The sequence below is a fragment of the Solanum stenotomum genome, chromosome 5 (genome assembly GCF_019186545.1).
Source record: "Solanum stenotomum isolate F172 chromosome 5, ASM1918654v1, whole genome shotgun sequence".
NCBI classification, from domain to species: domain Eukaryota; kingdom Viridiplantae; phylum Streptophyta; class Magnoliopsida; order Solanales; family Solanaceae; genus Solanum; species Solanum stenotomum.
In genome coordinates this window covers 29,933,266-29,940,546 of record NC_064286.1, presented here as the reverse complement: position 1 = coordinate 29,940,546, position 7,281 = coordinate 29,933,266, and positions in this window count along the sequence as shown.

Genomic DNA, 7,281 nt, shown 5'->3' with positions numbered 1-7,281 from the left:
TAATAGTAGCTCCCACAATTAGACTCTAGTGCAATTAACCAGGTTTCATATAAAAGTATTCAGTTTCAGCATGTTATTTACTAGGTCAATGCATTCATTTTAGTTAATATTCAGTATATCTTAGTATCTTTATGTTTTTCAGATTATATCATTGCTCTGTATGCTTGTTCAGTTATATGTTTGTTCAAATTTATCCTATCTTGCATGCTTAGTACCTTTCAAGTACTAACGCATACTCTGCGCTACATCTTTTCGTGATGTAGGTTCAGGTCCTCAACATTCAGATCATCTGTAGATCGGTTCCCAATCCGTATTCAACAGTATCAGTGGTGAGTCCTCATTCTTCGAGGACGATAGACATGTTCTTTTACATTCAGTCTTTCGTTTTAGTTTCATTTTTTCTAGAGTTAGCTAGGGGAATGTCCCAGCATCTCTGGTCAGTTAGAGGCTTATTTCAGACATAGTATTAGATTCAGCTTTAGATCTGAGTTTGATCTTTCAATTGTTATTGAACTCTTAGTACATTTCATATGTTCAGACGAGTTGGGTATTCCCCACCATTAGCTATCTCACGTTTTAGCTTATGCATAGTATCTTTTATTTCAAAAAATATTTGTATGCTTATGATATGCCACCTAAGGGTTAGCTTGGGGTCATTCGTAGGTCCCGTGTTTACGTCAAGGGGGTAGCCTCGGGGTGTGACATTAAATATGACTAAGAACTAGTCCGTGGAAGTTAAGCTAAGTACCGAGTGGACAAGTGGCGATTGCCCGTGTCCCACAAACTATTTGCCAACGTAGGATTGTCCAGATAGACATTAGCTAGTGGATCCACATAAGCTAGAAGTTCAAGGTCGTTTCTTTGGCAAGTAGGACAACCATTTTCGGTGTGGGAGACATCGGATTTCCAAATTGATAGCTCACATGGTCTTATATGTCGGTTAAGGCTACTTCTCACAAGTAAGTTATGATGAACTAAGGTTACTTCATGGAAGTATCTCACATATGTTTTAAGATGATGTTCATTTGCATTGATCATGTTATAGGACTTATGGTTCCTAACATTCAAGACTTATGTTTTAGCTTGATCATTGCATGGTCATAATGTCCCTTTTTAACATGACCATATATGTTTTTATGCATGGCTATCATACTTGGTGCATATTTTGTACTAATGCATACTCTTGCCTACATTTCCCCAAATGTAGGGTCCGACAGTCAAGGTTTCCAGTTTCGTGGCTAGAGGTTGCTCTTAGAGATTTCGAGCTTTGGTGAGTTCTCATGCTTCGAGGATCGAACTTTCTTTGTTTTCAGTCTTTCCTTATTTTCAGTTTTGGATATGATATATGGGTTAGGCCAAATTTCATTCTTATGTACTAGATGGCTATTGAGATGATGTTTAGATTTTCGTTTTGGGTCCAATACGTCATGTTACTCTAAGGGTCACCTTGGGTCATGACAGTTATAATAAATTAACTCGTAAGAATGAATAAAAAAAAAGATGCCTGATGAATGGAGGTGGAGTACAATGGTTCCGTTATATAAAAACAAGGGCGATATTCAGAACTGTAACAACTACAGGGGTATCAAATTGCTAAGCCATACTATGAAGATTTGGGAGAGAGTGGTGGAGATGAGGGTGAGAAGAGGGGTGTCCATTTCTGAGAATCAGTTTGGATTCATGCCGGGACGGTCGACTACCGAAGCCATTTATCTTATGCGAAGACTGGTAGAAAAATATAGAGAAAGGAAGAGAGACCTACATATGGTGTTCATTGACCTTGAAAAGGCCTATGACAAAGTACCGAGGAATATCCTCTGGAGGTGCTTGGAGGCTAAAGGTGTCCCGATGATTTATATTAGGGCAATAAAGGACATGTATGATGGAGCCAAGACTCGGGTTAGAACGGTTGGAGGTGATTCAGAACATTTCCCGGTTGAGATGGGGCTGCACCAAGGATCAGTCCTTAGCCCTTTTCTATTTGCTTTGGTGATGGACGAGTTGACGCGGTCTATTCAGGAGAGGGTCCCATGGTGTATGTTATTTGCGGATGACATAGTACTGATTGATGAGACGCGGGATAGAGTCGATGCGAGGTTGGAGGTGTGGAGACAAACGCTGGAGTCCAAAGGGTTCAGGTTGAGTAGGACCAAAACAGAATATTTGGGGTGCAAATTCAGTAATGCGTTGGATGAGGCAGATGGGGATGTGAGACTTGCCACACAGATCATTCCTAAGAAAGAAAGTTTTAAGTATCTTGGGTCGATAATCCAAAGTAGTGGCGACATCGATGATGATGTCACACATCGCATTGGGGTTGCTTGGATGAAATGGAGGCTTGCCTCTGGAGTCTTGTGTGATAAGAAAATTCCACCTAGACTTAAAGGTAAGTTTTACAGAGTGGTAGTTAGACCGGCCTTGTTGTATGGAGCGGAGTGTTGGCCAGTCAAGAAATCGCATGTCCAGAAAATGCATGTTGCGGAGATGAGGATGTTGAGATGGATGTGTGGGCACACTAGGAGTGATATGATTAGGAATGAAGTTATCCGGGAGAAGGTGGGAGTGGCCTCTGTGGTGGACAAGATGAGAGAAGCGAGACTGAGATGGTTTGGACATGTGAGGAGACGGTGTGCAGAAGCACCAGTGAGGAGGTGTGAGGGGCTGGTTGTAGAGGGTACGCGGAGGGGTAGAGGTAGGCCTAAGAAGTATTGGGGAGAGGTGATTAGACAGGACTTGGCTCAGCTTCGCATCACCGAAGACATGACTCTAGATAGGAAAGTGTGGAGGTCACGTATTAAGGTTGTAGGTTAGTAGGGCTAGAGTGTTGTCCTCCCTTGCGAGAGTATGGGTTGTTAGCGTTTGTAGTAGTCCGTGCCTTTCCCTTGCAATTCTTGTTTGTGTTACATTTAGTCTTCTGGCTTTTAGTGCGTTTCACTCTCATTGATTTGTTGATGTTGCTGTCCTCTGTTGATTAACTAGCTTTCTTATTGGATGTGATGTTTTACACAATGTTTCCCTAGCCTTTTACTTGGTTTTGATGTACTTGAGCTGAGGGTCTCTCGGAAACAGCCTCTCTACTTCTACGAGGTAGTGGCAGGGTCTGCGTACACTCCACCCTCCCCAGACCCCACCTAGTGGGATTTCACTGGGTATGTTGTTGTTGTTGTTGTTGATCAATGATAGTGAAGAAATTAAGAAGAAAATTTATTTTGAGCTCCGACGCGATTGGTTGCTAAAGTCACAAAAATATGAACATGAACTCTGAGACTGTTAAAGTTTAACAACTTCATGTATACAAATTTTTTAGTACAATGATTATGAATGAATAGAATTTATAAATTTTCCTTCATGAAGAAGGCAAGTCTCTATTTATAGCAAAATATTAATGGATAAAATCCAAAAATTATACCCTCACAAAGTCTACTAATTTGTCATTATTATCATTAAGTAACGATTGGTGAGGATATTGAAATCTTGTGCAACGACTAGATCCTGAAATACTTCTAATTTGATTTAAATTTTGTATCCAACGCCACGTCTCTGAAATTGGACGAGATCTTGTCATAATCGATCATCGACAACAACACGTAGAATCTTCTGCGAACGAAGTCGCTTTCTACCGCCTTTTTAATGCAACTTTTGCTAATTGATGCTCAAATTGAACTATTTTTCATGTATCATCTTTTGATTTATTCATTTATTAATTTCAAATTTTAAAATACAATATTTTCTTTTTTTGAGTACTTATCGAGTTGTGATCAAACAATGGTAAGGTCTAAATTCTTGACAAGATATTAAAGAAGAAAAAAATCTAACATTTCTTGAAGTGATGCATATCCTTTCACTTTAATGTTATGGATGCGTGGCTTTTTGTGATTGGTCCTTAACTGCGGGATACTACCAAGGTAACAATGATTTCTCCTTTTTCAAAACCTATTTAATTTTTTTTCTTCACTTATCTTACTCATATTTCTTTTTCAAATTGTTTGTCCTTTCTGTAAAACTTTTTCATTCGCCTCAAATATTTGCAAGAAAACACTATTTTATTATTTTTATCGCACCTACATATTTAATTTACCATGTGAATAATTTTTCATCAAATTTAAATGTGGTGTCTATCGATCATAAAAGGTTAATATCATCGCCTATATCTATTAACGATAAATCTATGCTCTAAAAGATCCATCCAAGTTCAGAAAGAAATCAAACAAGAAGGAAAATATCAATGATCTCATAGTCAAATTGATTTTGTCAAACAAATATGATTTCGACAAAGATTATTAGTTTTAAAGTACTTTGAAAAAATAAATTAGTGATCGTGACATACTAGTCAATACTCTTCTATGATCCAATTGTTCATATTTCCACTGTCAGGAATGATTGCAAGTGAAAGAAACTTGTTCAAATTTACAGTATTGATAAAGTTGAGAAAATGACTTTTGAGAAAATGAACCACATATGCGTTTATGCATACCCTTTCAGTCGTAGATTCAAATAGTCATTGATTTGATCATGCTCGAATTTTTTCAATGTTATAAAATTATTCTTGTCCAGATTGATCTATTAATGTAGAGGGCGATTGGATTCCTTCGACATTTAACTAAGAAATCAAAGGTGAATTTAATTATTGCTTATTCAATTGTGTTATACTCTCCAAGATTCTTTTAAAGTGAAGTCGTCAACTTAATCTATTGAGGGGCAAAAGTCACTGTCTCCAGTCTAGACGATGATCATGATTAGGAATAAATAAAAAGGCTCATAAGCATTCCTACTTCTAACATCACTCCTAAAATCAACAAGTCTTTTTTAAAAACATGAAATTTCACGCGCAAGTTATTATCGAAAATAATTTTTCATTTTTTTAAGTGTTTGTTCGATCAATTTTTTTTAGTTTCAATTATTCGCTAGACCCCACTTATGATCTCAGATTTATCAGCTTGAGTACAAGTGATTAAATGTTTTAAAGGCAGAACAATAAATTTGAAAAGGATTTTTCAAGAATAAGTTAGAGAATGAAGATAAGAAAATTCACTTAAAGCAATAAAATACATTATAGATAAATATGAATTTTTTCATAGTTAAACACTTTAGTTAATATGTTTTTTACGTAGCATTTGTAGCAAGATTAAGTGTGGTTAAAAGTAAGCTACAAACTTTACATGATTTATGGATAAAAATTTACACTTATAGCTATATTTAAAAAAATTGTAATTAGAACAAAAGCAAGTTTCTGCCACGAAAAATATACTTATAGATTATAACCAGTTATTTTATTCTTGTGATATGATAAATTATATTTATAGCTATTTTTTTTATAATAGTCATAAGGTGTTATATTATAACAAAAGATTCAATTTATTTGCCAGATAATTAAAAATGGTGTGGCTAATTTTATAACTTATCTCGTGACAACAGTACCCATATTTAGGTATGAATTAAAAAACTCATAACTATAACATAAAGTATTTGTCATAAATATTTTTGAATTGTAGCTAAGAATTCATATCATAGCCAAGAAATATATAATACTAATGCTTAAAAAATTGTTTGCTACAAAAGTAAAATGTTTAGCTATGTTCTTTCTACGAGGCAATTATAGAAGTATATGTATAACTATAAATTCAAATTTTCATATCTAAAATTTCACACTTCATATGAGATATAAATTGTAGCTAAAAAGTTCTTTATTTTTATAAAGATATGTATACATATTATCATTTGTGTGTCAATTATGTATGTTTTGCTACAAATTTGTAAGAAACTATAGCTACAAATTTCATATAATGTAGCTAAAATTTGACTTGAAATTGATGAAAAATTGTGTGAATATCTTGAATTGTGTAATAAATATAATACATTAAAAATACTTAATAAAAATTTAACAATGTCATCTAAAATAGTGAAACATTTGTAACACCTCAGACTTTAGAAAGGTTAAAATGACCTAACGAGCAAGTCCACAGGCCTAAAATTGGTCAAGGACCTTTCACGAGACCCTAAACGGTTCGTTTAAGACACCGCTGATTGTTTAAGGCAACTGGATTGGCCGTTTAGGGTTGTCAGGACTCAAGGTCACCTGGACGGCTCCCTAAGCGGCTAGTATAAGGTTGTACGACCCATTTAGGTGAGTTAGCCCAGTCGTTTAGGGGCTTCCAAGGAGGGGGTCTCCTGGACGGTTCCTTAAACGGTCAGTGGTGCCTTTAAAGGACCGCCCTACCTTCCTTTTCAAGTCACCATGTACACTTTTAATCTAGGGCCATTTTAGTCTTTCCCCTATATGTTTAACACCTAAGCTATGTTGTTTTAACCCCTATTTCAAGACCTATATAAGTGAATTAAGTCCTAAAACTATCCATTATAAATCATCCACCTAAATCATAATTTCCCTCCAAGTTCATCCCCAAAATTTTCTCTCTAAATCTAAAGAAGAAGAAGAAGAAGGGTTTCACTTGAAGAACTCCAATTCACCATAGATTGTGGACATTGATTACTAAGGTATGTTATCCTTCACCTATGGAGTCCTTTCCTCCATAGGGTTCCTAAAATCTTCAAGTTTTACAAAGTAAGATTCCCAATTCAAAGTTGGGGTTTTATTAAATCTTCATGGGTTCTTTTCAATTACTTGTTTCTTATCTTCTAATGCATGAATTCAAAGTATTTACATGATTTTGAGTTGAACTCATATGAACTCATGTATTATCCATGATATTTAGTCTATGAACACATGATGAAGCCTATGAACTATGAAAGATGAACTTATGAAGATATCATGTTTTTATGAAGTTGATGTAAATTATTTGAGGATGCTTTGAAAGTAGTATTCACTTGTTGTGAAAGGCTTACTCACTTAATAATAAGAACATGATTGTGAAAGGTTTTCTCACCAAAGGATTCATAAGGTTGTAAGGTTTTCTCATGTAAGTTGAATCAAGATTAAGGAGCTATTCTAAATGAACTTAACATCGAATTGGTTGCTTAACTATGTCTTTCCATGAAAGATATGATGAATATTTTTAATGACTATTATGTGGGATTTATACTTAGCACTGAAAGGATACTGAGATAAGGTCTCTCCCGTTAGTAAAGATTAAGTCTTTAGTAACAATCTTATTATTCCATAATTATGTGTCACCATAGGATTTGTCTTACAAAGACATAGTTAGTAGATTCACCTAAGCTAATATGTATGGTCCTTACCTTGGAAAGTAGGACAATCTCTTTTTTTAGTGTGGGATAGACACCGGATTCCATGTTATAGCTCTCATGGTCTATGTCGGTTAC